The sequence below is a fragment of the Hypanus sabinus genome, chromosome 26 (assembly GCF_030144855.1).
Source record: "Hypanus sabinus isolate sHypSab1 chromosome 26, sHypSab1.hap1, whole genome shotgun sequence".
Lineage (NCBI taxonomy): Eukaryota > Metazoa > Chordata > Chondrichthyes > Myliobatiformes > Dasyatidae > Hypanus > Hypanus sabinus.
In genome coordinates, this window is record NC_082731.1 from 20,018,866 (window position 1) to 20,040,193 (window position 21,328).

Consider the following 21,328-nt stretch of genomic DNA (forward strand, 5'->3'; position numbering starts at 1 on the left):
TGGCGTTGTGGATAATGAAGTAGGTTTTCAAAGCTTGCAGAGAGATTTAGGCCAGTTAAAAGAGTGGGCTGAAAGATGGCAGATGGAGTTTAATGATGAGAAATATGAGGTGCTATGTTTTGGTAGGAATAATTAAAATAGGACATGCATGGTAAATGGTAGGAGATTGAGGAATGCAGTAGAACAGAGTGATCTAGGGATAATGGTGCATAGTTTCCTGAAGGTGGAATCTCATGTGAATAGGGTGGTGAAGAAAGCTTTTGGTATGCTGGCCTTTATAAATCAGAGCATTGAGTATAGGAGTAGGGATGTAATGTTAAAATTGTACAAGACATTGGTGAGGCCAAATTTGGAGTATTGTATACAGTTCTGGTCACCGAATTATAGGAAAGATGTCAACAAATTAGAGAGAGTACAGAGGAGATATACTAGAATGATACCTGCATTTCAGCACCTAAGTTGCAGAGAAAGGTTGATCAAGTTAGGTCTTTATTCTTTGGAGCGTAGAAGGTTGAGGGAGACTTGATAGAGGTATTTAAAATTATGAGGGGGATAGATAGAGTTGACGTGGATAGGCATTTTCCATTGAGAGTAGGGGAGATTCAAACAAGAGGACGTGAGTTGAGAGTTAAGGGGCAAAAGTTTAGGGGTAACACAAGGGGAAACTTCTTTACTCAGAGAGTGGTAGCTGTGTGGAACGAGCTTCCAGTAGAAGTGGTAGAGGCAGGTTCGATTTTGTCATTTTAAAAGAATGGATAGGTATATGGACAGGAAAGGAGTGGAGTGTTATGGACTGAGTGCAGGTAGGTGGGACTAGGTGAGAGTAAGCGTTCGGCATGGACTAAAAGGGCCGAGATGGCCTGTTTCCGTGCTATAATTGTTATATGGTTAAAACAAATCTCTACAAATTGGTCTAAATTTATTGCAGTCATTAAACACAAAATGATTGATTGCATAAGTATTAACCCCCTTCAAGTCAGTATTTAGTAGATGCGCCTTTGGCAGCAATTACAGCTTTGAATCTGTGTGGATAGGTCTCTATTAGCTTTGCACATCTGGACTCTGCAAATTTTCACCATTCTTCTTTATAGAACTGCTTCTCTATCAGATTGCGTGGGGATCTTGAGTGAATAGCCCTTTTCGCATCCAGTCACAAACCCTCAATTGGATTGGGCTGGACTCTGACTTGGCCACTCCTGGACATTAAATTTGTTGTTTTTAAGCCTTTCCTGAGTAGCTTTTGCTTTATGCTTTGGGTCATTGTCTTTCTGGAAAACAAATCTTCTCCCAAGTCGCAATTCTCTTGCAGACTGCATCAGGTTTTCCTCCAGGAATTCCCTGTATTTTGCTGCATTCGTTTTGCCCTCCACCTTCACAAGCCTTACAGGGCCTGGTGCAGTGAAACATCCCCACAGCATGATGCAGCCACCACCACGCCTCACAGCAGGGACGGTGCGTTTTCAATCATGTGCAGTGTTTGGATTATGTCAAACATAACGATTGATCTGATGACCAAAAAGCTCAATTTTGTTTTCATCACATCATAGAACCTTCTTCCAGCTGACTTCATAGTTTCCTACATGCCTTCTGGAAAACTCTAGCTGAGTTTTCATGTGAGTTTTTTCAACAGTGGCTCTCTCTTTGCCACTCTCCCATAAAGCTGCGACTGGCGAAGCACCCGGGCAATAGTCATTCTATGTGCAGTCTCTACCATCTCAGACACCGAAGCTTGTAACTCTTGTCATAGATCTCTTGGTGGCCTCCCTCACGAGTCCCCTTCTGGCACGGTAACTGAGTTTTTGAGGATGGCCTGCTCTTGGCTGGTTTACAGATTGAACCGAGCCGGGTCTATCATCAGAGTCTATCAGAGTCTATCATCCGCGGTGACCGGCCACAGAGAAGGTACTTCCAGACAGAGCCTGGATATTCACGATCTCCTTGAAGCCATTGGTCAACTTTTTCAAGGAGGAAGCTAGATCCGTTTCTGAGAACCAGTCGGCCCCACTCTGAAGCCAGTGCATCTGCCAGCCCCCGGGAGATTCGATGGCAACCCGGGCTCTTACAGCAGCTTCCTCACGTAATGCTTGTTAGTATCTGAAATTCAGCCATCCCTATTCCCCCCCCGGATTGTGGAAAAGTGCCCTTCATTATCTCTCTCCTGTCCGGAAGAGCTCTGGCACGGGCCACCGCGCGTTGGGAGTGTCGGTCAGAGTTCTGTTCGGATTGGAGGAAGTTCTTGGCTGTCGTGAGGAAGGTGCTTCATCACCACGCTGGAGACAGTGAGCCTCAGAGCACTTGATGAAGATTCGACAGAGGCGACGGTCAGCGACTGGCTATGCAATGGAATTTCGGACCTTGCCCCAGGAGACTGGTTGGAACGCTGAAGCCTTGGCCACGCTATACTGCCACGGACTCCGAGACGAAATGAAGGACGCCCTCGCCTTGGGAGGGCTTAAATTCTCATCGGCCAGTCCACCTGCCTCGCTAGTCGTCTGGCAGAGTGAAAGTGGGAGCACTTCATGAGGCTGAGGACAGCCGGTCTCGGTCCCTACACAGTGCAGATCTACTCCCCACACTCTGGCCACGACCAGCCCATCGCCGTCCAGTTGAACACATGCACTAGACTCTCTGCCAATGAGAGGTCCCGGCGTCGGAGTCAAGGCTGCTGCTTTCACTGCGAGGAAGCAGGTCACCTGCGGGCCGAATGTCACCTGGGCAACTAGTAAGACCGTCCAGTGTCGGAAGGACTGTGGCGGTAGCAGCCACTATGCCCAATCCCATGGATTCTGGTTTCATGCTGAAGGTGGAGTTCAGCTGGGGTAACAGCTTGAGGCATGAGAAGGCTTTTGTGGAATGGGGAGCAGCAGGTAATTTTCTGTCTTTAGAAACCGCCCATCGGTTTAACATGTCACTGCAAATCTTTGCCTGCAAAACTGCCTCAGGCAGCCGGCCGCTAGTTTTGGGCAGATCCAGCAACAGACTGTGGAATTGCAGATGAGGATAGGGGATCACGTGGAAGACATTAGTTTTTACTGTTATGCACCCCTAGGGTTCATATTTTCTGTGAACAATCACCTTAAAATGTCGGGAGAATGATACTGGCTTTTGGACACTGAGTTGTTAAAGAGAGAGAGGGAGGTGTCCATCACAGACCTTGAAATTAAAAGAGAGAGAAGTGAAGACTGCTCGAAAGACTGATGTTATGGTTTCTCTGCAAGTTGTCTTCCTTTCCACAAGGACCTTGCCTGCTGCAAAGTTCTTGCAGAGAGAGGAGGGCGGAGCAGGTTGATGGACAGCTGCTGTCCAACATGTGGAGATAAATACCAGGTCCACTGGGACACAGACAGACACACAGTTTCCGACACCAAACCAGCTTCGTTGCACCCACAGGAAGGTGGGGTTTTTGGAGAATTGATTCAGGGAAATCGATTGGTGGCTTTCACAGTGTAAAAGGGCATGACCGGTGGGGAATTATTTGTGTGTCCACCCTTGCCTGGGTGATAATTCCGTCACTGAAGAACATTCGTACGTGTTATGGTCATAGCCAGTGACTACAACAGGATTTCGGAAGACAACAGGAAGGTCGATGTCATCAGCTCACATCCTCGCTCTCTCTCTCTCTCTCTCTCTCTATCTCTCTCTCTCTCTCTCTCTCTCTCTCTCTCTCTCTCTCTCTCTCTCTCCCTCCCTCCCTCCCTCTCTCCAACGTTACTCAACTACCTTGAATTGACCTGAACTCTCTTCATCATCATAAGTGTATCCATTCACCCGGGTTTGAAAGAGCCTAGTTTTGCTCCTATCTCCACACTTATGTGTATATATATCTCATTGCTAACCTGTTTGATATATCTGCATTTATATTACTCCATTGCATAGTTACTAATAAACACTATAAGTTTGGAGTAATCCCAGACTCCAATGTGTTTTCCATTTCTGCTGGTTCTTTAACCCGGTCACGGGGTACGTGACACTACATTGGCTCTCCACTCCTACCCCTAATCCTTGGGTACCCTTAGCTGTCCCGGCATAACCCATCTGTGGACTAGAGAGAGGGGAGAGTCAATGTTTGGCCCATTGGAGGGAGGTTCTGTTTACGCCATGGTGTTCCGACACCCAGACTCCCTGTTGATCAATGACCTATAAGGGGGAAACTTTAGTGCAAGGGAACGAGACCTGGAGATTGAGTCCAGCCCTCAACAACAAGCTGGTTCTGGCCAATGGGACAGTGCAAGTCTGGCCAGTCTAGTCAGAATCCTACAGGAACCAGACACAGAGAACTTCTAGGTCAGGAGACAACCAAGGAGCTATCCGAGCAGTCTGGGGGACTTGCCACAAGGCTGAAGGGAAGTAGCCGCCAGGTCTCAAGGAAGGGAAAGACTCGTTCCTGCCGATCCATGAAGCCTATTCTCAGGGATGCAAGAACCCTCCGTAGCACCTCGCTGCCATCGCCCTTGGATACAGTCAGGGGAGTCGGACTCTGATTCAGCCAGTGTTTCCATGGATGAACATCGTGAGCTCAGAGAGAGGACTGAAGCCTGTCAAACCACCCCTGTCAACACAGAAGCCTCAGGAGTCGGCCTTGAAGGAGATAGCATCACCACCCTTTTGTTTACAAGGACTTGGAGGAGGTTTTCGGCAAGGAAAAGGCCTCGGCTCTGCGACTGTGCCATACACCTGCTGACTGGTACTTGCCTTTTGTCGGTTCGTTCGCACACGCTCTCAGGCCCAGGGAGAAGCGCCATGAAGGAGAACGTAAAGCAAGCTCTTGCCACGTGCTTCACCCCACCGGCCGGTGCAGGTTTCTTTCTTGTATGAAAGAAAGATGGGAGCCTGCAGCCTTGCTTTGATTATCGGGTATTAAACTGCATAACGAACAAGAATCACTACCCCCTTCCTCTTGCGAATATGACTGTGATGCTCCAAGGGGCAAGGATATGCACAAAATTAGACCTCCAGTGTGCCTACAATTTGGTTCGTAGCAGGGAGGGCCAGACGGAACGGTGCAAAGGTCAGATGGAGTGGACCAACCAAGATGTGGAACATATTCTGAGAAGCGTGGCCTCCAAAAGACCTGATGAGTGGAGTGACTATTTGATGTGGGTAGAGGCCACCCACAACACCTTCCAGCGCTTGGTGGATGGGATGCCACCGTTCGGTTGTCTTTCTGGAACGAGAAACGGAGGCTGGGGACCCTGCAGCAGACAATGTGGAAGGAGAAGTTGATGAAGGCAAGAGAGATTTTGCTGGCCTCTACCCGGAGAGCTCTGAGTGGAATCTAGAACCTGCCGCCCATTCAGTATATTGGTAATCAAATGTCTAATCCCTTCTGCCTACAAAATGTCCATATCGTTCCATTTGCTGATGCATTCACTAGAAGTCTCTTGAATTCCCTCTTCCACATACATTGATAATCAATTTACTTTGAACTTTGAACTCTGAACCAGCAATGGATACAGCACATTCCAGGCATCCATTGCTCTGCTTGTAATCAACTTGCTTTGCACATCCCCTTTCAACTTATCCCCTTCACCTGTAATAGACATTTCAACCCTAGATAAAAGATATTGACTGTCTACTCTGTCTATGTCACTCTTAACCTTATAAGCATCTATCTGACCTCCCCAACCCCCTTCAGCCTCTGTCACTCCACAGAAAGCAGCCCAGGTGTGTCCAACCTCTCGTTACAGCTTATGCTCTCTAACCCAGACAGTGTCCTCGTAGAGTGAAAGAGTGGTTAAAAAGGCCACATTATTAGCTTATAAGAAAAAAGAATGTTTGGAAAGTGAAATTATTGCAGAGTGGGACCAGCTGGATGAAGGGAGAGGATGTTTTCCTGAGGTCAGAACTCCAGAAGCAGAAGTGATCTAATTCAGGATAAGGGGGCCGTTTTCAGGATTGTGACAAGGAAAAGAAAAATCTTCACCCAGAGGTTGATGAACTTTGAAAATATCTACCTGGGAAGGATTCATCACTCTTCACTCAGGAGATCAAACAAATCTGTTCAAATTGCTTGAGGAAATAAGAGGCAGAATAGACAAAGAAGAATCCGTTGATGGTGTTTACTTGGATTTTCAGAAGACCTTTGATGAGGTGCCACAAATGAGGCTAATAAACATGATAAAAGCCCATGGTTTTGAAGGAAAGGATGGACTGGCTGACTGACAAGAGTGGGAATAAAAGTTTTTTCTTTCTGTTTGGCTGCCAGCAACAAGCGGATTTCCACAAGGTTCAGACTTTGGACCACTTCTTTTCATGATATATGTTCGTGATCTCGATGGTGGTGTTGATGTCTTTCTGGATAAGTCTGTTAATAATACAAAGACAGACAGAGGGAGGAGGTTGTGTTGAGGAAGCAGGCCTTTCAGAGTCTGCAAGTGTATTGTCATTCACATCGGTAGAAGGAATAAAGGTGAGGTTTTTCTTTTGAATCGGGAGTGAATTCAGAAATTAGTGTTGCAAAAGGACTTGAGATTTTTCGTGCTGGATTCCCTAAAGAATAACTTGCAGGCAAAATCAATGTTCACGTACTTTGAGAGTCGAGAACATAAAAGCAAGGATATAAAGTTGAGGTTTTATAAGGCATTGGCCAGACAGCAATTGCAGTACTGTGAGCAGTTTAGGGCCTCTTATCTCAGAAAAAAAAGCTCTGGCGTTGGAGATGATCCTGAGGAGGTTCATGGGAATGATCCTCGGAATGGAAGTGTGAAAATGGAAGAGTATTTGCTTGCCCTGGTCTGTACTCATTGGAGATTAGAATCTCATTGAAACTCATCGAATATTGAAAGGCCTAGACTAAGTGAATGTGGAGTGGATATTTCTGACAGCGGGGAAGTCTAGGACCAGATGGCACAGCCTCAGAACAGAAGGACATCCCATTAAATCAGAGATAAGGAGGAATTTCTTTACCAGAGGGTGGTGAAGCTGTGGAATTCATTTCACAAACTGCCGCAGAAGCCAAGTCATTGGATATATTTAAAGCGGAGCTTGATGGGTTCTTGATTTGTAAGGGCATGAAAGGTTACGGGGATAAGGCAGTTGCGAGGGATAATAAATCAGCCATGATGGATAGGCAGAACAGACTTGATGGTCCAGAAGGCCTAATTCTGCTCCTTTGTCTTATTGTCTCATAATGTTAAGGTCGGCAGATGGTTGGATATTAAAGGAATTAAGATCACAGTCAGAGTCAAATTTGCGTTTATTTTCATATGCACAGGTGCAATGAAAAGTTATCAGGAATATCGCAGGCACATAGCATAAGACAAGCAGCATTCACAAGAAAAATTCAAGTTAAACATAAACTAAACACAATTTGTAAAAGAAAGGGCACAATTAGAACAAGATATATTTGTCCATTGTCCAATCTGCTATTTGTTATTAGTTGAAAAGTAAATACCGTACCTTGGAAGTGACATACCATGGCCTCGGGATCTCTTATACCCGTTTATTTTTTCGATTAGCATGCGAAATCTGATATCAGTGGACAGCATTTTTTTTTAAAGGGTTGGCTCCTCAGAATTTTTTTGTGGTTATGACAGACCCCTTGAATGTGAACACAACAATAATTTCCAACTACTTGTCTCGTGCAGGACTCTGGAGATACAAGAAATCTACTGTTACTGAATATGAAGCTTTTAATTTCATAATGGCGCAATAGTTCAATTAAGCTTAAAATATTTTGTTGATGAACTTCATTTACACTCGGTGGCTAAGGCTCCTTACTTAAGTATCCAACAATAATCAGTCAGTATTGATGGATTCCAGTTGCCCTGATACAACGTTCTGGTGAAACTTTTCACTATGCTCATCATTGACAGTGCCTAGATTTTCAGCGAAGACGTTTAAACAGGAATGCAGAAAACAAAATGATGCTGTCAACCATCTGGACATAGTTTGTTTTGGTGCTCTGCAGTTGCCAAGAAAAAATTCAAAAACATGCTTGATATCTTCCATACAGTTTTCTCTATTCTCACTAGAAATTCTTTGAAATGCCTGTGGTTGATGGCCCATTTGATTTGTGGACCAACATAACAGCCTTCCTTAATCTTGCCTTTGTTTGTCTGGGGAAACATTTGTCTCAAATATTGAAATCCTTCACCTTCCTTGTTCGTTGCTTTCACAAAATATTTCCTAAGGCCTGGTTTTATATGAAGCGGAGGCAAAAATATCTTTTGTTGGGTCTACAAGTGGCTTAAGAGCCACGCTTTCCTGCCCTGGTGTTATGGTCTGGTCCGGAACCCGCATTCTGGGGCTTGATCCGGTCCGTTGACTCTGGACTCCGGGTCTTGTTGCCATCCCTCCTTTCAGCCTTAAGCCCAAATAGGATCAACTTGGCTTAAGGAGGCGCACCTGAGACCTATCGGCTGGCAGGTGTATATAAGGGGCTCTGGGACTGAGTCTAGTTGGGGGGTTGTCTTGTTCACACTGTTGTGCTGCTTGGCTGACTATCCATCCCGTTTTGACCCCAGCTTGGATTACCCACTGTTAATCATCTAGTTCTGTAAGTCCATTCTTGTAGTCACCCTGGGTTGAGCTCCCTTCCGATCCCTTGCCTCTGTAAGGTAAGCAGACCAGACTGCCGTTGCCCAGCGGGGGGACTCTGACCCTTTCCTACCCCTTGCTTCCAATGGGTTGTGCCCTGCAACCTGCGCAGGTGCTCAATGTCTTGCCCAGGCCCCCGTGCTCCTGCCTGGGAGGCTGGACCCTGCCCAGAAGAAATGTGGCTATCCTCCCAGCATTCCCTGTCCCATAGACTCATCCTTTAGCCTAGCCAAGGACCAGCCTTCACCAAGAACTCCGGGGTGCGGCCTCCGCCGTGGGCTCCGGTTTCCAGCCTCCGCCGTGGGCTCCGGGGTGCGGCCTCCGCTGTGAGCTCTCTGAACCCCAGGATCACCTTTGCATGTCACGGTCTCCCCATCTTGGTCTATCCTTTAGTTGTTCCTGTCCTGCCCCTAGTACTTCAGTGCCTGCGTCCTGCATTTGGGTCCAGTCTCCACATCCCCAGTGACACCTGGGACCAATTTCACATGGAGTGGCTAATCCTTTTTAATGTAATGAGATTTTTTATCCTGGCTGTCCCATTTGCAAATGAACCTGTTCTGTACGAGCTACATTCCTGGTAGCAGCACCAGTACTTTCTGATCACCACAGATGTTCCAGTTGTGTCTCAACAAGACTTCCAAAGTTTGGGAGTGTTCTTTCACACGTGCTGTACAGCTGATTGATTTTGAAGGGTGGGCATTGCTGTTGTGTGTGGCAGCACAGCTTTCAGGCTTAACACCGAAGAGACGATATAAAGATGCCATTGCTATGGGTCATGCTGGAAATCCAAAGTATTCAGAAGTCCACGAATGTCAATGCAGAAACATGGGTTAGCAATGTGACTAAAGAACTACATCAAATCTTCTTGGAGTCAAACTCCATCTTTGAGACTTAAATGCATATTCATGACAAATGTAGCAGAAAGAATCATGGCTGTTGCAACATTGGCGAGACATTTTGCTATCGCAAATACTCCTGAGAATACAATCACTTTATTATAATGAGTGCGCACAATATGCCATGCCGGTAGAACATGACCATCAACATGATCACAATCCGATATACGTGCAAGTGCACAGTGTATGCGTGATGCCTTTTCAGCTGACCTGATGCGCAACATTTTAATTGATTTGAATTGTGAATAGAAATAAAAATATAGGTGCTTTCAAAAGATGTTGTCTTGTCGGGAAATTTGATGATTTTCATTGTCAGCAGCTCAAAATGCATGTGATACATGCAAGACTATTTAGAACATAATCGTTGACCAGTGTAATTGGAGCATTTTAGGTATAGCACAATGCTTTTACCTAGTTCTGTTATAACTCCTGAATGTTGTTGCATTGTCAACTATTTCTGCCGTTTTCCTCCTCTGCACTTTTGATCTGCCCAGCACCTCCCACTGGTTTCCAACCTCCTTCCCTTTAGTCTGTGGTCCACAGTTTCCTCACATTTCCTTCTTCAGTCCTTTTTCCAACAATCACCCCCAGCTTCTCAGCCCCCTTCCCCCTTCACCCACCTTCTTCCTTACCCGATCTAACCTGTCACTTGCCAGCTTCTATTCCACCTTACCCACCTTCGTATTCTACCCTTTGTTCCTTTGCTTTCCAATCCTGATGAACGGTCTCAGCCTGAAACATCGAGTGTTTATTTCCCCCATAGGTGCTGCCTGACCTGTTGAGTTCCTCCAGCATTGCTTAGGGTGGAACAGAAGAGGAAAAATATCTTCACTCAGAGATTCTTTCAGTTAGTCCTGACGAAGGGACTCGGCCCGAAATGTCGACTGTGCTTCTCCCTATAGATGCTGCCTGGCCTGCTGTGTTCCACCAGCATTTTGTGTGTGTTGTTTGAATTTCCAGCATCTGCAGATTTCCTCGTGTTCACTCAGGGATTGTTTAATCTTTGAAGTGCTCTTCCATGAGGTCTTGGGCTCTGGGTTCCTTGCAAGCTGAGGATTCTGCACCTGGAAGGGTACAGGGAGGTCAACGGAACACCATGGGAACCACAAAGAGTTGCACAGCAGAGAAGAAGCCCCTTTGGCCCATTGCCCCAGGGCTGACCATCTTGTCACTCTATGTGATGGGACAATGACCACTTCCCTGGTTGAGTACAGCTTCAATGACACCCAATAATTAGATTAATCCCACATGTGTTTAATCCTCTTGGAGGTTGTTACTGTTTCTGCTTCCACCAGCCCCTCTGTCAGATCATCCCAGTTTCCATCTACTGAACTCAGGATTGAACCAGGTTCACTCAAGCTCTGGGGCAGTAGTGCTAAGTGCTCAGCCCTTCTCCTGATTTCATTTTGCTTATTCCTTCTGCTGCACTCACAATCGGGCAACTTACAATATGCTTGGTGCAAAAGTTGGAAGCAATGTTTTGTGAAGCAGCAACACAGACAGACAAATAATGGAACTTTTCCTTCCCCTTGCTGAGCAGTCAGAATGAGACATGGAGCATTGCTGCAGCTGCTTTCCTTTGGAATGAGCAGCCCTCAAATGTTTATTTAGAAGAGACATCCAGATTTTTAAAAATTAGGTGGCTTACCTTGGCAGTAATTTTACTGATGGTGAGAGTAAAATGAACCATTTGTGATTACACCCAAGGCAGAAATCCTCTTGAAATCCAGTCAAGTGTTGCCCATCCTACACCCTCTGCCTTGATGTAACTTTCACGTCTTTGCCTCACTCCAGCCAGTACTTTGGATCTCCTACTTCACAATGACTGATCTGATAAAAAATTCTGCAGCATTAATAATGATCTGTGTTACTGCAGAAGCCTATCCCCTGTGATTCCCTTTAAACTTCCTTCTCACGTTAAACCTATGTCCTCTCGTTTTAGACAGCAACACCATGGGTAGTAGATGCTCAGCTCAATCTATAGCACACACAATGTTAAAAAACTATCTTGTCACATCTGAACCTCCTTCATTCACGTGAAAATTATCCCAGTATATCGGGTTTCTCTTTATAACTCAAACCCTCCAGTGCCGGCAACATACTGGGGAATCTCCTGTGTGCTCTCTCCAGTGCAATGGTCCCTCTTTCCCCTGATCTCTCTCCACCTTGAATCTTTTCTGACCCTTTTCCAGTTTCACAATATCACTCGTGTAGCCATTTCCCTCAATAGATGCTGCCTTACCCTTTGACTTCCTCCATCTTTTTCCATTGCCTGGCCCATTCAATTTTGCCTCATAATCCAAGCATCCCCTTCCTGGTAACATCCCTGTGAACCTTTTCTATACCCTGGCCAACTCAGTCACATCCTTCTGATAGCTGGGTGAGCAGAATTGCACACAACACTCCAGGTTTGGTCTCACCAAGTTCTTGGAGAGCTGCAGCATGTCATCCCAACTCCTGTATTCGGTACCCCATGCAATGAAGGTAAGTGTGCCTAATGCCTCCTTCATCACCCTGTCTATCTGTGTCAGTTTTAGGATGCAATGTACCTGTACCAGATTGCCTGTATCTTCTACAATACTCCTCAGCATTCATCGTGTATGTTACCCCTCCCCAGTTCTGAAACTTTGTCATTTCACATTTTATATCTGAGATAAATTCCACCTGCTATTCCTCAGCTCACTTGTCCAATTGACCAATATCCCATTGTAACCTTAGACAGCCTTCTTCACCGTCTATTACACCACCAATTTTAGAACATAGGACAGCAGCACAATACAGACTCTTCACCCCATGATGTTGTGCCGATCTTTTATTCTACTCCATGATCAATCTGACCTTTCACTCCCAAACTGCCCATGACCCTTTCTATCTTTCTTTCATTCATATGCTCATCCAACAGTCTCTTAAGTGCCCCTAATGTATCTGCCTCTACTGCCATTCCCATTTACCATCTCTGTGTAAAATCCCACATCTGCAGTAAACTTTCCTCCACTCTCCTTGAAAGGATATTCTCTGGTATTAACCATTGCTGCTGTGGGAGAAACAAAGGCTCTGACTATCCACGGAATTGATTCCTCTTCTGATCTTCTACACTTTCTTCCTTTGCTCCAAAGAAAAAAACTTCTAAAATTTGGGATAATCTGCAAACTAATTACACTTCCTACATCCTGCTCATGTATAGATGGATGCAATGAGTGGGTGGGATGTGGCCCTTAAAAGCAAATGTTCTGAGCTTTTTTATAACCATTGTTCAGACATCCAGAGTCTGGGTGAAATCCCTGAATCATGAGAAAGTCTCATGTTGTATTACCCACTTAAATTCCTGAATTATCAAGGCAGAGGAGCTATGGGCTAGGCTGCTGCAAATGATTCCGAACTACAAATGCAAACAAGAGAAAATATGCAGATGCTGGAACTCAGTGAACTTGCCAAAGGGCTTTGGCCTGAAACGTCGACAGTTCTCTTTTCCATCAATGTTGCCTGGCCTGTTGAGTCCCTCCAGCATGCTCTGTGTGTTGCTTCTCTGCAATGATTCATGAAGACAGGAACTTGATGCTTGATCAACATGTGGTGGGCAGTTTGACTTGTTTCGGTGTATGATCAGAGATAGACAAACGGTTGGACAAGGAGTTGACAGTCCATTGGACATGTAGACTTGGTTTGGTATTCGAGAGACAGAGATAGAGGCAAAGACACTGTGAATAAGAAAGGCCAAGAGAGATGAAGAGAGTGAGAAAATAAAGAGAATGAGAAGAAATAAAGAGAAGAATAAGGACAGAGAGAGAGAAAGTCAGTGGGATTGGGAGACAGACAGACTTTAGTGTTGTATCTTTTTGAAGGAGGGATTGTGTCCTCTGCAGGGGTGGAGGGGGGTGTGTGGGAGAGTCGAGAGATAGAGACAGACCGGTAGATAAATAGATAGAGAGAGATAAATGTATTACTGGAAATTCTGCAGATCTTTGGAAAATCAGAACAATAGACACAAAATGCTTGAAGAAGTCAGCAGGTCGGAAAGAATCTACTGAGGGGAATAAACAGTTTGGGGCCGAGACCTTCCATCAGGACAAGATTCAGAATCAGACATTATCACTGACATATGATGTGAAATTTGTTATTTTGCGGCAGCACTAAATTTGCTGAGCCTTAAAATTACTACAAATCACAAGATAATGGATATAAAACAAGGAATTATGAGCTAGCGCTTCTGGGTTCATGCATCGGTCAAAATTCAGACGTCTGAGTAGAAAAAGCTGTTCCGGGATCGTTCAGTCCGTGTCTTCTGGTCCTGTAGCGCCTCCCGATGGTAGTAACGAAAATCACACACAAAATGCTGGAGGAGCTCGCAAGGCCAGGCAGCTTCTATGGAAAAGAGTCTCTCGGCTCGAGACATCGACTGTATTCTTTTCCATAGATGCTGCCTGGCTTGCTGAGTTCCTCCAGCATCTTGTGTGGATTGTCTGGAGATTCAACATCTGTAGTAACTTCGCAGTAACGAGAAGCGGTCATGTGCCAGGTGGTGGAGGTCCCGGTGATATATATCTGCGTCTTGGGGCATCACTTCTTGAAGATGAAAAGGACCGGTTAAACCTCTTAGGTGGGATCCGTAGTTATACAGATCGACCTCAATATGGATGGGCAGAAGGGGGGATAGAGAGAAGTGGACGATTGGGAATAGATGCAGTTACCCTTAGGGAAGTGGTAGGAGACATACCAGAGGCAGGCAGCCCGGCAGGGAAAGATGGGGCTGTGTGGGGGGCGTCAAGATGGACACAAGACAGTCGCTCAGTCTCAGGCCGTGAGGCGGAAAGAGAGAGGCAAATCTTTTGGAAATCTTCCTCCATCTCTGATGGGACGTTGTTCCCCGTGGTGTGTGTGTGTGTGTGTGTGAGGGGGTAGGATTCGAGGGCGGTGCTCCCCACAGCATGGTTGGGGATAAAGATTTGGTCGCACAGTATGTAAGCAGATTATTCACAGCCTATTACCATTCGCAATTAATCCAGTCGTCCAGGGCTTGTTTCGTACACCGTTGTGCCGGTCCGGCGGCGGGTGGGGGGCGGTAGGTGTGCTAAATGTGGGAAGAGATTTGTGGTCACTTCAAGGGCTGAGTTAGACGCTTCTTCACAACTCTCGGCTCCCTTTCAAAAGGAAAGCTGGCACATTCCGTTCCAGATACTTGGCCCTCTTTGAGTGAACGAGGGTGTGCCCCATTCAAATACCCTCTAAACCTCTTGAACCTCACGCCACATCTACATACTCAGGATTTTTTTGATCTGCCGTTAATATGGTGGGTGGGGGGGGGGGGGTTGAATGTATCCTGCAGTTCATTTCATCTACACCCTTCCCCCTCAATATCTTATACACTTCAGTTATAGAATTTCATTGGCCGAAAGAGCAGCCAGTCGCTGAGCAGCAACGCTTTGAGTGCACGTTGGTGTCGAGGTGCCGTTTCTGAATCTGACCCTTCTTATTCCAAAAATCCAAAATTGTGAGGAATGTCTCCCATTCTCTCCTTCTTTCTTCCACTCTTGTCTCTTCCCTTCTTTCACCTCTCTCTCCCTCTCTCTCTCTTCCTTTTTTCTTCTCTCATCTACTTTTCTCCTATCTCCTCTCTCCCTCTTTCCTCCTCACTCTTTATCTTTCGGCTCTCCCTCTTTCTCCCTTCTCCAGCCTGTGCCATGTTCGTCCCTCTCTCTGTCAGAATATGGGCGGCAGGGTCCGGTCTGCGAATTTGATCCCCCGCCTTTCAGGCCCCATCCACTAACGAACAGGAAGCGGCCCCTGGCCCTATCGGTAGCCAGGGCACTAGCTGCCGTCGATGAGTTCGTTGACCTGATTGAAACCTTCTCATTTTCTCCTCAGTGCCTCGAGGCTGCTCAATGCTCTCGTCTGGTCCCTAAGGGTAATCGGACTGAGGCCGGGGGCCGCAGTTGACGAACCGATGGCACCTCGGGATGGGTAGAGAGTTGAGCTGAGTTGCCTCCTCCCCGTCTCTGCTGACGCCACCGTGTGCTGGTACCGACAGCCGATGACCAGAGGGCCGACTTTCCTCTGTTCCAGTTGTCAGACGCCGTCCCGGGACCCGCTCTGTTCTTGCGGCTGTTCGTGGATAAGCGAAGTGAGTGAGGAAGATGGGGCAGGTGGGGGGGGGGGGGGCGGGGGGGTGGTACAACTGCAAAGAAAGATGCAGAAAGGAAGCTGAGAAAGAGGAGAGGGCCAAGAGAGAGTGGGCATAGTGTGACAGAGAGGTAGAGAGAGAGAGAGAGAGAGAGAGAGAGAGAGAGAGAGAGAGAGAGAGAGGAGAGAGAGAGAGAGAGAGAGAGAGAGAGAGAGAGAGAGAGAGAGAGAGAGAGAGAGAGAGAGAGAGGTAGAGAGAGGCACAAAGAGAGAGAGAAAGAGAGAGAGAGAGAGAGAGAGAGAGAGAGAGAGAGAGAGAGAGAGAGAGAGAGAGAGACAGCGAGGAGATGAAGGCGAAAGAGGCAAAAGGTAAAGAGAGAGAAAGATCAGAGAGGAGGATGAATGAAAGGTGTGCGCAGTCCGGGAGAGGGATGGGGCAGGGTGGGTAGGGCAACTGGAGTGAAGAGAGATGTAGATAGGTTAACTGAGTGGGCGAGGTCTGGCAGATGGAGTACAATGTTGGTAAATGCGAGGCCATCCACTGTGGAAGGCCGCTCACCTGCTCCCCAAAGTGTCCGCCTGCCCGTCTTTTCATTGGCTACGTGGAAGACTCCATGTTTCGGCGCCCTTCCAAGGCGGTGCTCCCCAGCTCTTTCTGCGCTACGTCGATGACTGCATTGGTGCTGCTTCATGAGCCCATGCTGAGTTTGTCAATGTCGTCACATTTGCCCCCAGCAGCCCTCCACCATGCCCCTGCTTTCACTCGGTCCGTTTCTGACTGCTCTCTCCCATCCCTCGATCTCTCTGTCTCCATCCCCGGAGACACGCTGTCTGCCGACATCTTTTATATCCCACGGATTATGTTGGCGATTCCATACTTCCTCCTAGCCTGTCTCATGTAAAAACGCTATTCCTCAACTCCGCTGCATCTGTTCCCAGGCGAGGCTCTCCTTTCTAGGGCATCAGAGTATCGAGACCATTGGATATATCGAGTTACTCAGTGCTCCCGATACCCTGAGTTATTGAGACCCAATGGACGTTGAGGGACTGCTTTGTCAAACACCTTCACTTCATGTGCCAAAACCAGAAACAGAATTTCCCAGTGCCAACCATTTTAATTCTTACTCTCATTCCCTTTCTGACATGTTGGACTGGACTCTATGGTCTCCTCTTCTGCAAGGTGCATCAGCACCTCAAAATCCGTCTAAGTAGGCTCCAACTTAATACATAGACGTTGATTTTTCCTTGCGATAATTTTTTTTCCCCTCCTGCCCCTTCTGGTTTCTTCTGTTCCCCACTTTGGGTCTTATTCTCTCCTGTCTACCACCCCCCCCCCCCACCACTGCAACGGTGTCCCTCCATTTTCCCTCTCTCACGTGGTCCACTCTTCTCCTATTAGAATCCCTCTCCTCCAGGGCTTTACCTATCTCATCCACCTAGTTTCACCTGTCATCTTCTCCCTTATCCCGCTTCCTCCTGACCCCATCTTTCTACTCTGGCGTCTTCCCCCTTCCTTCCCAGTCCTTACTAAAGAGTCTCGGCCCGAAGCTTTGACTGTTTATTCATTTCCGTAGTTGCTGTCTGCAGAGCTCATGTCCAGCATTTTGTGTGATTTACTCTGGATTTCTAGCACCTGCAGAATCTCTCGTGTTTGGGTAACGGGAAGCAGTGGGGTTTGGAACCGGATTGAAGAGTTCGCAGGCTTTTTTTTTCATTCCAATGAGGTAACGGGGGCAGGGTGGTGGGATGGAACGCGTCGGAAGTGGGATGTCCCAAACGGCCGCCGCTTGTGTGGTGCGGAAAATATATGCGTCGAAATACCTTTTGCCATGAAAAGTTCGGTGCGGACTGATAATCAATTACCAGGAGTGGGGTTCGAACCCACGTGAACATATGTTCATTGGATCTTAAGTCCAACGCCTTAACCACTCGGCCATCCTGGTCTGACACAAACACAAAAGTGTAAACCCTTACTTTCAAATTGAAAAACTTCTCCGGAATTCCTGCTCGGATGCTGCCAAATGTACTCCTGTGTACTCGCATTCCGTTAAAAAGAATAATGTGTCTGCTTTCCTAATATTCCATCTTTCAACACGTCATGTAGTCTCTTACGTGGGCTACGCCACACATGTAAAGTTGTACGATTAAAACAGAAGGGGAGAGGAATGAGAGTTTTCTTTTACAATCGGGAGTTAGGGTAAGTTTGTTTTTACGCACAGTGTGGTTAATATCAGGAACCACCGCGGAATGTTGGAATCAGATGCATTCACAGAATTTAGGTGGCAATATGACGGGGAATGGAATAAGCAGTCCATGACAGGCTGAGATACATAGATAGAGACAGAGAGAGAGCGAGAGAGGTACTGCAGGAAGACTGGGAAAGAAAGACTGACAGAGAGATTGAGGTTGAGAGAGAGAGAGAGAGAGAGAGAGAGAGAGAGAGAGAGAGAGAGAGAGAGAGAGAGAGAGAGAGAGAGAACGAAAGAGATAGATAGAAAACATTGATAGATTGGTAGAGTAAATGAAAAGAAGGATGAGAAAGTATGAATTAGAAAAACGATAGAAAAAGAAATGAGAGACAACAGGAGAATGAAACTATGGGAAAATGAGATGTTGAAAGAGAACGGGGTGGGTTTGGAGGGAGGGAGGGAGAGAGGGGGAACAGAGAGGCAAAGGCACTGAAAGAAAAAGATAATGAGGTATATAGGTAGATAGATAGAGAGAGGTTCTATTATCCCCTCATCTTCCATTTGCGCGGCAACAAAGGCTTTGCGAAAGGGAGCATTTGAGTTACTGATGCGGCCACACTCCGCGTCCCAAAGATGGAACAGCGGGTGCGTGGGTCTCAACTTTGCCTGCCTTTTCGTTGGCTATGTGGAACAGTCCATGTTTCAGGCCTCCCAATATATTGCTTCCCCCGCCCTTTTCGCGCTGCTTTGATGACCGGTTTGGTGCTGCTTCATTCACACATGCTGAACTCGAAAAGGTCATTATTTTGCCTCCAACTTCCTCCCTATCCTTAAGTTCACTTCCAACACCTCTCCTTCTCTTTTCTCTAACTGTCTCTGGAGACAAAATGTTCCCAACATCTTTTAATGCAAGGGCTCCAGCGATACCTGCCATTTCATCTTTTAATGCAAGGGCTCCAGCGATACCTGCCATTTCATAGGGTACGTGGAACGGTCCGAGGTAACGCTGCACAGCTCTTTCTGCATTACACTGAACACGGCATTGGAGCTTCTTCATGCACCCATACTGAGCTTGTCAATTTCATCAACTTTGCCTCCAGCATCCACCATGCTCCTGACATTCACTTGGACAATTTCTGACACATTTCACCCCATTCCATTTCTCGATCTCTCTGTCTCCATCTCTGGAGTCAACTAGGCCACCATCATCTTTTTAAATCCCACAGTACCTTGACTATACCTCTCTCTATCCTGTCTCCTGTAAAATGCTCTTCCTTTTTTATCAGTTCCTTCGTCTCCTCTGCATCTTTTCCCAGAAAGAATCTTTCCTTTCTAGGGCATCAGAGTGCCAAGAGCTTCAGTAACATTTATTGTATCCGGTGCTCCTGACACCCTGTATTGATGAGTCCCACAAGAACCCGAAGGACTGCTTTGTCGAACGCCTTCACTCCATCTGCCAAAAGCGGGAATTTCTCGGGAACAATTTTAATTCCAATTCCCATTCCCTTTCCGACATGTTTGTCTGGACTCTGTGCACTCCTCTACTGCCACCGTGTGGCCACTCTGAGCAGTAACACCTCATCATCCGTCCAGGTAGGCTGCAACTTGATCGGTTTCTCCTTATGGTATTCTTTTCCCTCCTCCTCCTTCCGTCTTCTTCTATTCCTCACTCAGCTCTAAGTTCTCCTCACCTACTTATCACCTTCCCCTGGTGCCCCTCCTTCTTCCCTTGCTCAAATGGGTCCACTCTCCTCTCCTGTCAGATTTCGTCTTTCCAGCTCTTTGCCTTTGTTGGGCAGGTTTCTGAGTCTAGCACATGTAGCAATTAACGTAAACAGACTTCAGCCACCGGCCTTCAGATTCGAACGTACACTGTAGAGTTAATGTAAACTGCAGCTCTGAACAATAGGTTCCCAAAAGTCTTGCCTCACGGGCCCTAGAATGCTGATTAAAGTTCATTTAGATGTCTGTTTGTGAGTGAAAATCGGGTGGTGTAAAGATTGTGTACTTCCAAAGAAAGCATTATGGATGCATTGTAAATATCTAATTGTCCTTTGACGTTTAGCACATAAAGTATCGGGTAGCGTCGACTGAAAGGGCTTCAATATGATGCCGGCTGTATCTTGTTTTGTCAAATATAACAGTTGCTTCAAACCGACCTGTACTTTTCATCGGTCATTTTTCTTCTCCCTCTTTCCCTCTTTTTCTGTCCTCCATTCTGACCTCTTCTCTGTTCTCCTCTCTTGACAATCACATTCTCCCGGTGACCATCCTGCTTCCCGTTCTCACATGGTCCACTCTCCTCTCCCATTAGATTTATTCTTCTCCCGCTCTTCACCTTTCTCACCCACCTGAATTCACGTGTCAGCTTTTGACCTGTCCTCCTCCTCCTACTTTATCTTTATATCAGGGTGTCGTCCCTTTCCTTTCCACTCCTTATTAAGGGTGTCGGACCGGAACGTCGACTGTTTATTCATTTCCATAGATGTTACCGGACCTACTGTGTTGCTCCAGGCACGTTGTAGGTTTTGCTCCAGATTTTCAGCAACTGCAGAATCTGTTGTGTTTGGGGGTAATGGGAAGCAGTGGGGTTTGCAATCTGATTGAGAGATCGCGGTACTTTTAGGCCTTTTTCCTTCCGCTCTAATGAGATAGCGGGGGCGGTGGTGGAATGCGTCGGAAGTGGGGTGGCTCCGGCCCCGCATGGCCTCCACCTGTGTTGTGGAAAATATATGTATATTTTAAATATAATAAACGTCGAAATGCATTTGCAACTGTTAATGAGTTACCAGGAGTGGGGCTCGAACCCACGTGAACATTCGTTCATTGGATCTTAAGTCCAACGCCCTTAACCACTCGGCCATCCTGGTCCGACAGAGGTGAAGAAATACTTAAACCCTTACTTTCCAATAAAAAAAAAACTGTCCTGGATTTCCTTCTCGGATACCCGCTGAATGTGCGGGGCTCTCGGTACCCCTGTGCACTCGCATTCCGTTAACACACAACATTGCAACTTTCCTAATATTTCAACTTTCAACTCCTCTTGTTATTTCCTACGTGAGCCATACCACATATGTAAGTTTATAAGTTTGAGAACGGAAGGGCGTAAATTTAAGAGGAGAGTAAATAGATTATCTTTCAAACGACGGGAGTTTAGTGACTTTTTTTTTTAACACACAACGTGGAACTGCCACGTTGGTGAAAACACATGTGATCATTGAATTTAGGAAGCAATCCGACAGGGGGGACATAAGAAGGTATGCAAGATCATTTATACGATTTTTTCCCCGTGCTATTCTAATATTTATAGCATAGCTCCGAGAGGCTGTTGGGCAATTTATTCCAGTTAACAGGAATGGTTATGAACAAAACCCCACCCTGTCCAATGCAGGACCACTCTGGCTCCTAATCCCAAGGTCACAGAATCGAACCATTGGGCCCATATATACAAACTCTGTGCAAGACCTACCCACTTAGCCCGAGCGATCTGGTATTTGTTCACACGTCCTTTCCATTCCTCAGTTCGCTTTTTCATTTAAAAATCTTTTTAATTAACTATTATTGAAGATCAACAAAAAGTCAATTCAA

At 46.4% G+C, this 21,328-nt stretch overlaps 2 non-coding genes across 2 annotated transcripts; both read right to left on the reverse strand.

Moving 5' to 3' along the window:
* Positions 1 to 17,411: 17,411 nt before the first annotated feature.
* On the reverse strand, positions 17,412 to 17,494 carry trnal-uaa (transfer RNA leucine (anticodon UAA)). The gene has a single exon. It is a non-coding gene; the product is annotated as a tRNA-Leu (tRNA).
* A 3,032-nt stretch (positions 17,495 to 20,526) lies between these two features.
* trnal-uaa (transfer RNA leucine (anticodon UAA)) lies at positions 20,527 to 20,610 on the reverse strand. Its single transcript has one exon. It is a non-coding gene; the product is annotated as a tRNA-Leu (tRNA).
* Between the last annotated feature and the right edge of the window lie 718 nt (positions 20,611 to 21,328).